The following is a 9,332-nucleotide window of genomic DNA, read 5'->3' on the forward strand; positions in this document are numbered from 1 at the left end:
AAACCTGAAAATGCCCTCTGTTCCTCTTGGATAAACTCTCTGACTCGTTGACTTCACCATCTGCAATACAATGACCTGCTGCTCACGCCATGGACATGAAGACCCATTTTTGACTGCTCCCGAATTTCACACTGTCATGGTACTGACCAGGTTTTTAGGAGCTCCATGTGCTACATACAGCAAATCCACAGCATCAAAATTAATTGTTCCTGGCTTTATTCTTTTTGTCTCAATTTTGTCTGCTGGCTTTGCTTCCAAGCCTTGGCTTTGCCTTGGATTGTGCTTGGCAGGTGCTGGAAGGTGCTTTGTGAATGAGAGCAGGAGCATCCCATATGGCTTCCCTTTTCTCTGGGGAATCTGGAACCACTAAAACCAATTTAGTCTGTAACTCTGGGTAGTGTCTACACTGGAAATGATCTATAAAACACTTGTTTGGGAAGGATGTGGTCTACAGAGAGATTTGACTGTCCTCCTGATGGTCTGATCATCTGCAGGAGAGCACAAGGGCCTTTCCATGGCCAGGGCTGAGCAACACCATGTCTTCTTGAGGAAGAAAGGAAATTTTGCCTTCAAGAACTAGCAGGTAAAACCTGATCTGAGAATTCATGTGCAAGTGATGAAATAAACCATTGTGCAGCAAAGAATAGTACACAATGTAAGCACTCAGGAAAGAAGAAAATAATTTTATCCTGATTTCTAGTGTCTTCCTGACTTGTGAGCACCCTTCCATACTCACACATGTCAGCAGAACACCATGGAGATATATTTATATGAAAATCCATTTGTCTCCACAGCTATCTCTAGCGTTTCTTTCCCTGCCCTTAGCTCCTGTGGCTGTGGGTTGGGTTTGCCTGTTTGGTTCCAGCACCTGGAGCATCCCTGTGCAAAGGGACAGCATCAGCACCCTGTGTCCAAAGGAAACCAAAACAAAGAGCCATCATGGGATCAGAATGGGAGCTTGGATGCTTTGGGAGCACACGGGGAGCCTTGAGCATTGCAGAATCTTTTTCTGGGGCGCTGCTGGCAGGGAAGGGGGTCCCCCCACAGGCCTCCCTGCAGACGAGGGCCCCCGCTCAGAGAGAAGTGGCGGCACATCAGTATGCAGGAGTGGTCGCTGCTCGCCAATAAATTAGCATAAACCACTCTAGGAGGTAAATAGACATACAAGGCGCCAGTGTGTGCAGCGTGGGCTGTGGCTTTGTCTCAGCCCCACTATTGTCACGGCCCCTGCTGCACACTGACCGAGTGGGGCCGGTGTGGTGGGCTCTTACACTTTTGACTGCTGGATAAAAGGGGGGAACATAAAGAGAGGGGAGAACTTTTTTTCGGGGTTTTTTATAAGTCCAGACGAAGTTACAGACGTCTGTTAAACGTCAATTACAGCTGAATAAAGACGTCTGCTTGAGGCTTAGTTATGGCTCCTTTCAGCCACCGAGATTTTTCCAGGGCTGGTCCGGGATGCCTTCGGCAACCTAATTTGGAGATTGTAACTCTATAAACAGGCTCTGGCATTAATCAAGGCTGGTGAAAATGCAAATGATGGCATGGAGGGGGCTTGGGGACGGGACGGGGTCCTGCGCCTTGCAACTCAGGGCAGGGAGTAAAAAGAGGGAAGCAAAGAGGAGGAAGAAAGGGGCCATGCAGAGGAGTAGGGATCCATAAATAGAGTGCTTGGTGGGGTTTGCTGACTTTCCTCAGGGTTCCCTGGGAATCTGGTCTCATCAAGACTCATCTGTATCCGACTCTGCTTCCCACTGATTAACCCTTGTGGTGCTCCTGGCCATATAAGCCTGGTTGCCTATGTTTTTCCCAGACCAAAGCCAAAACAAAGCAAAAACCCAGGCATTTAATGCTTTAAAATCCTGGAGGATCACTGGCTGTCTTGGAGCATCCAGACTGTATGAGAGAGGGTGCCAGGACAGTTGGGAGACTGCAAGGGATGATTCCTTTTGGAAGGGCAGCTCATGCTCTCTATGTCTCCCTGTTGCTCATTATGTGGCCTGTTGATGATGTTTCAATTTTGTCATGGGGAAAAGGCCTCTGAGCTCTAGCTGGGTGAGGGGGGAGTGAAGCCCCTGGCCAGTGTTGTCCATGCCATTAAAAGACATGCTGGTGACCACAGAGACCAAAACAGACTTCAGACAGAACAAGGTACATAAGGACCTTCTTCCCTCTAGGATACATCCATGTCAAGAGGCCAAGGGTGGAGGGATGGAACTCACCTTGGCCTCATTGGCAGATTGTGCCCTGGGACAGGTCAGTACCTGGTGGGGAGAACCATGTCCTATTGCATAGCCAGAAAAGCTGCAGCCCAGAATATGAGGAATAAGCCTGAAAATCAGAGTGGAAGCAGTGCAGATGCTGAGGGCTTGCTGTCTGATGTGTGCTGTGGAGGAAGCTCACTCCTCACTCCCCCAGATCATGGAGCATCCTTCCCATGCTCTGCCCTGGGGCTCAGCACTGTGCTGGCCCAACGTGCCATGCAGTGACTGTGGGATGGATGGTTCAGAGGAGCTCCAGTCTCCATCCTTCCCAGATCTGGGAATCTTCTATTTTGGAAATATTTGAGAGGAGAGGTGAGTATTTTAGAGGTGACAGTAGCACAGGAACCCCCTTTCCATTCCACTCCCTTGGGAAAGCATGTTCTCCTCTCATTTCCATTCTTTGGGGAACATTCTCTCCCCATCTTAACCCCACTTCTTTTATTCTCTATCACTCCCTCTCCCCCATCTCATATAAGCACACACTTTCCTGTCTCCTCTCCTCTCCTCTCTGTCTCCATATCAGAAAAATCAAACACACAGAGAGGCACAGAAACTTCAGAGAGTCCCTTCTCTGATTTCTTGGAGAAACTCTTGTCCATTTTCAATAGATCCAGAGTACCAGGTTCTTCCTTGGCCCATGGGGATTGAGGCTGCAGTCCCATTTATCTCACACACCTGCCATGGGACTGGCTTGAGGGGTTGACAGAAAGGGGGATTTATTGCAGAGCACTGACACAGAAACGCACACCCCAGGTCCTTCCCCTTTGGGTGATGATTAGGAAGGAGCCTGCCCCTCCCAAACCATTATCCTGACACTGCTGGGGACTGAAACCTAATGCTTTTTCCCCAGTTTTTTTTCCATCTACCCATGGCTTCAGAAAATGGGCTGGAAAACCAGCAGCATGCTTCTGGAAAACCCCTGAAGGGTACCCTCCAACCCAAAGAGAATCTACAGGATGGATTTAGGCCAGAAGACATTCTTTTGATTATGGTTTATACACAGCTGAGCAGTTTTCCTGATGAAGCATCCTGAGAAATCTGTAGTTGGTCCTGGGGAAGTGTGAATGAGGTTCTCTGCCAAGGCTGTGGAAACCCCTTGCAGGAAAGTGGCACATGTTCATGAGTGTCTTTTGCAGGATTTGATTTTTTGCAGCAGGATGTGGTTCAGAGGAAAGCCAAAGGAAGTACAGGAGGGTGCAACCTCGTAGGGCTGCCAAGACTGGCTTAGGCAGAGATGCAGAGCAGCAGGACCTGAACAGGCATCTGGTTCTTATGGGCTGAACTGCAACTGCTGGCTCTCCAAGGCTTGTGTTACCATGCACTCACATCCTTTCCCCTTTCACCTGGGAAGAGGGGTACAGGCAGATTTTTGGGGAGCATACAGCACTTCCACGGAAAGGAAGGTCAGACCTTGCAGTGAAAAAGTGTCACTGAGCCCAGAAACGATGAGGCAACAGAAAAAGAAGGGGTGGAGGTGGGAAGGAGGATGAAGATGAGAGGATGATAAAGGGGGATGTGAATCAGGGCACAGAGCCAGCCCGGTGGACAACGCCCAGGGCTTCCCGAAAAAAATGGAGGATGGGGTGGACCAGCGACAGCTGGAAGATTTAATTGCTCCTCTCCACAGACCTGTTCGGCTCCCTCCCTCTCAGATCTGCATTTCAATATGAGAGCAGCAGTAAGTGGGATGCCGCTGGAAGGGGTTAGAATGATTAATCATTTAAAAAGCAAGATCTTAATTACAGGGTGCAATTTTTGCTATTTAAGGAGTCCATTAGTTTCCAGAAAGGAAAAAAATATATATATACATTCATATATATATATACATATATATATATATATATATATATACACACTGCAGGTTATTCTCCTTTTGAAGAAAATGGGAAGGGGGGGAAACCGGGGGGCCGCAGCACCCAGGCTGGCGTGGCCGCCCCTGCCTGGGCGAGGGCGTTGGTGTGCGAGGATGGCGAGGGGGAGGTGGTGTCATTTGTTCCCCGAGTGATATTTTTGAAGGGTGCTGGCTGCGAGCGTTCGCCGCGCTCAACCACGCGTTGGCACAATCTGTGCCGGAGCAGGCAGACGGCTTGTGTGTGCTCAGCCTCCCCCGGCACGGCTCCTCCTCCGCCGGGAGCACGGGGAGTGTTCGGCCGCTGTCAGCACCGCTGACCCCTCGGCCAGAATAGCTCCCAAAGGATGTTTTGGGGGGTAATTGCCGTGATAACATCTTGTCTGCCGGGAGCCAGGTTGAGACCTCGGAAGGCTCATCTTGGCCCGCGGCTGGGGCTGCTCCGATCGTGCTGGGGGGCTGCAGAGCGCCATGGGCCGCAGTGCTACCCCCGATGGGTGGCACGGGCTGTCGGGGCACAAGGGGACACCAGCTCAACCGGTGCCGGGACCGGCGGCTGCGGGCTCGGCCCCGTCTCACGCCGCGCCGCTGCCTGGAGGGAGGTGACGGGGGTTAATCGCCCACCGCCTCCCCTCTGACCCCTCTGTGGGTTTTTCTCTTGTATGGTCATTTAGCCGTCCCCTGACACAAAAGGGAGCGATTAAACACAGCTCAGGCCCTTCATGCTTTAGTGGATTAATTTGCTGATCCCCCACGGATTAAAGGTCTCGACAGGATCAGCGGGAGCAGCGGGGCAGACCCCGGCGGGAGGAGGCCACTGATAGTCCCGGGCAAGCTCCAACCCGCAGCAATCCCCCTCTCCGGGGACTTCGCGGTGTCACCGAGCCATGTCAGGGTTCACGGCATCGGAAGCTCGCCTAAATAGCGCATCCCCAGCCCTCCTGCTCGCTCTGCCGACAGCCGAGCGATGCAGAGCCGCTGGGCCCGTTCGCTCCGGGAGCGCAGCCGGTTCCCATGCGCCCGGCAAAGGCGAGCGGGGCCAGCGTGAACGGCTGTTCCAAGGGAAAGGGGGAGCAGCGGTGATTTTGGGGGGCTGCACCCCCATGAGGGGGGAGCGTGGTTACCTCCCCCAGGCCTGCGGGAAGCAGAGATTGCATCTGCCTTTAATTACTCCCTCTCTACATATCAGATGCTCGTGCACCTTCTGCACATGAATGCTGATTAATTGCAGGGTTAGGCTCCGAGGCAGGCCGGACCACATTATTTCTGATGTTTGCTCTTTTCACGAGGAGAATAAATGCCATGAATCCACAGTAATCAGTGGCTTTTAGCTTGTCACTCTTATGACACTCTTTACTTAGACCAGGAAATGGCAAATGTGGTGGAAATAAGAACTTTATTATCTTTTTTTTTTTTTTTTCTCCCAAAAGGGAGGTGTCTGGTGAGGAGGGGGAAGAAGGTGGTAGGGGCATTTCGAGGGAGAGGGAGAAAGCGACTCCATTTTCCCTGTGCCTAAGGAGCTGAGCTTTGCCCTGTTCAGTCGAGGGAGAGAGAAAAAGCAGCAGCATCTTCTTTGTGATAGGAGGCTCGGGTGGCACATCAGACTGGGGCTGTCCTGGAGCAGTGGTGGCATCCTGGGGACAGCAGAGCTGGAGGGCAGTGGGATCTCTGCTACCCTCCGTAGCATCTGTGGCCTTGCCTGAAATGCTGAGCTTGGGCGTGCACCGTAGAGCCGCATCCGGGCACTGATACCCACATGTGCTGCATCCAGCCCCGGAGACATCCCATAGCCTAACCGGAAAGAAACAAGGCTGGGGAGAAACCCAGAAGGATCATCACAGAAAGGTTGGGGTTGGAAAGGACCTTAAAGATCATCTAGTTCCAACCACCTCATTCCAAGGATGCTGAGTCTCCTGGCAGGGATGAGCTCCGGGGGACAAGCAGCAGCACCCACAGCATCTCCCAACCCTCACCCTTTGCCTTCCCTCGCCGGCAAGCCCCGTTCTCCTCCCAGCAGAGCCCCATCGGCTCAGGTGGGAAGCCCTTTCACCGCCTCCCTCAATGCCCTGCTACCGATCTCATTGCCACCGCTTAGCTCAGTGCGAGGGCAGCCCTCGCCTTTTCAGCAGCGAACATCTGGCGTGCGGCGGGCGCCTGGCCACGGCCGCCCCGGCCCCCTCCCCGCGCCGCCCCGCCGGGGTTGCCCGCAATTAGGCAGCCCTGAGCCCCTGGCCGTGGCCCCGCTCAGGTGAGCACCCGGTTCCGAGGATGGAGGTGTAATTAAGGTTAATCAGGGGGCCGGGGATCAGGGCGGTGGTGGGGAGACCCAGTGAGCCTAATGGCGGCCGTAATTAGGCAGCTGTGGAGAAGCGGTTAATGAAGACGGCAACCGTTAATAAAGCTCTTCCTGAGCAGCCTTCTGGCCCGGGTAATTGAGGGATTTGCAAGTGCCATCTCCCCCTTAACCCTGTAATGAGCAGACCCGTGGCAGCCCGCGTTAACCCTTCCGGGGACGGAGGCGGTGGCAGCGGGGCCGTTTGCCGCTCTGCGGGGACGTGCCAGCAGGGCCGTGGTCGTGAGATGTGGGTTTGAGCATCTCCCCTTGCTACCGGGTCCCCAGGGCTCCCTCTGCCCCGTGGCTTCCCCCGGAGCCCTTTGAGCCATGCTCAAAGCGGCTGGCAGAGACTTTTCTCGCAGATGCTGTGGTTTCCCACGCCTGCCTCGGCATTATGCAATCCCCCCCAGCCCTCGCCGCCCCCCCGGCCCCACCACCCACCAGCGCCGGGATGTCATCATCAGCCCAGGCCCTGGGAACCCACATTGTTAGCTTAGTAAATAGAGAAATCCCCACTCAAGCATTGCAAATGAGGGCAGAGGGGGAGCCGGGGAACCGCGCCGGCGGGCCGCAGGGTCTCTCCCCTCTCTCTCTCTCTCTTTGAGTTGTCAGATGAATTCAGTGGTTAACAAAGAGCAAGGGAGGGAGCTGAGCTGCTGTCGCAGCTGGGCAGGGCGGTAAGAGGAGGCAGGACTGCAATGCCACCACTCCAGAGAGCAGCTTTGGCCCTGCAATACCTGCTGCAGGTGGGCAGGAGCCCGGCGTACCCCCAGAGCTGGGCCTGCCAAGTACCTGAGCATCAGCATCTCTGCACCCTGAGGCTTGTACTGCAACAGGGGAGACAGCCAGGGAAAAGTAGGGGGGCTGGGGACACATCCCATCCTTGCTTTGCTTCTCTGCTGCTGGTTGTACTTGCATGGATGCAATTCCCCAGGGAATCTTGGGACCTTGCTGAGGTATGGGGACCCACCACACCAAAATGCTTGTGAGCATCCTGAATGTGTCAGAAAGGAAGTGAGGCACATCAAAAGACACTGAAATGCTTTTATTTTCATCTGAAATAAAAAAGAAACACAACAGAGCTGCTTTTACAGAGCAATGGTTCTGCTTTTCTGAGTGGGGCGTGAAAATCACCTGGTGAGTGGAGCTCCCAGCTCTGGCAGCAGTGATGCTGCTTAGTCTGTAGCACAGCAAAGCCTCTCTTGGCCCTACCAGGAGTTTTCCTTCAGCTCTCACTAGGGTTCCTCCTGTTTCCCTCTAGCTCTGAGTTTCTGTATGTGCAGGGAGCTGTTGGGAAGGGTACACAGCCCCCTTTGCAAGGTGCACAAGGGCTGAGAGCTGCCGAGTGAGCACATCCCACCCAGCACACGTGCCTGGAGCCAGACTCCATGCTGAAACTGCTGCCTATTGACTCTGCCCCGCAGCAGACAGGGCAACTGGGAGTCTTTATTAAGATGTGGAGGTGTGGGTGCCCTGCTCTGCCAGTTGCCTCAGTCTAGAGCCAGAAAAGGTTATGGATGCTGTGAGTAGCGATCTGTTCCTGATGCAAACAGTGTTTGAGGTCTTGCTTCATTCCAGAGTGCCCACAGAGTTGCTGTCCACAGCAACCCCAAGAGTGGGCACAGCCAGAGGGTCATGAGCCCCTGGCTGAGAGTGGGCACCCAGAGGTGAGCAGGTGAGAAGGGAGCACAGATTCAGGGCTGTTCTCTCTCCTAATAAAAAACTTTCACTTTTTTTGCATCCACCACTGGATGGTCAGAGAAATCTGCCCGGGGGAGCACACTTTCCCAGGCCATGGTGATTTGCAAGGGGTTGAAAGATCTCAGTCTTTGATTTCTAATGCTAACCTGGCTTCATTGAACTGTTTTGTTAAGTTCTTCAAATTGTGTGTTTCCATTATAATAACACATCGGGTTTAAAATAAAAAAGACCTCTTTAAGATTATTGCAAAAATGTTTCACACTGTGTCTTTGCCCCTGGCTTCAGCTGCTGCAGCTGGATTAGCAGTGGATGCAGGAGGCTTGGGGAGCCCCAGAATTCCTGCCAGGGTGTTCATCAGAGCACTGACAGCTCAGCCACCCTGTAACTTGTGCTGTTAGGTGTTGTCAGGATCAAATCATTATCCCAGCATAAGAGGGGCATCTGCTATTGCAATCAGGCAGCCAGAGGCAGAGCTGCTCAGATCCTGTACTGGGAGTGAACCTCGCATTCTACCCCATTTTGGGGGTACAGCTGGCATCTGGCACCTCCGTGCCATGGGTGCCAGCCCTGTGCCTGTCCCCAGGTAGGGACAGTCCAGTGTGGAACACCAGCCCTTATCTCCAGGCTTTCCAGTGTGTCACATGGTGCTGCAGCCCGAGACTTGCTCACATTCTGACCTCTCCCCAGATCTCTTGGACTCTCCTCAGGCCATTCTCATTACCAGACTTACTGCTGGTTATACTGGAGGGATTGGAAGGAGCCAAAACCCAGCCCCATGAGATAAACCCAAAGCGTGGACAGAGGTTTGTCCTGCCCTGTAAGACAGTGTGTGTGGAGGGGTGGGGAAGAAGATGCTGTGATGGGAGAGCAGCTTGGAGCAGTGGTTGTATTCAGGAAGAATGATGAAGAAAGCTCTCCTTGCAGCCCTGCAGTTTCAGGGCCCAGATGCTCCAGATGCTTCCTACCCATGCCAGAAAGCAACCATGCTGCAGGGTCAGGAGAGCTCCCAGGATTTCCCAGGCACACACCCACGTACCTTGGGAAGTCAGTGGTGGCTCAGCCTGCATCCCTCCCTCCCTGTCCCACGGGATGACCCTGCAGGGACACTCCCAGCCAAGCGCTGCAATCCATCAGCTCCTACAGTGCAGGGTCACCAAGCTGGGAGTCACAGGTGAAAAGTCAC

This window comes from Vidua macroura, chromosome 12 (genome assembly GCF_024509145.1).
Source record: "Vidua macroura isolate BioBank_ID:100142 chromosome 12, ASM2450914v1, whole genome shotgun sequence".
Classification (NCBI taxonomy): Eukaryota; Metazoa; Chordata; class Aves; order Passeriformes; family Viduidae; genus Vidua; species Vidua macroura.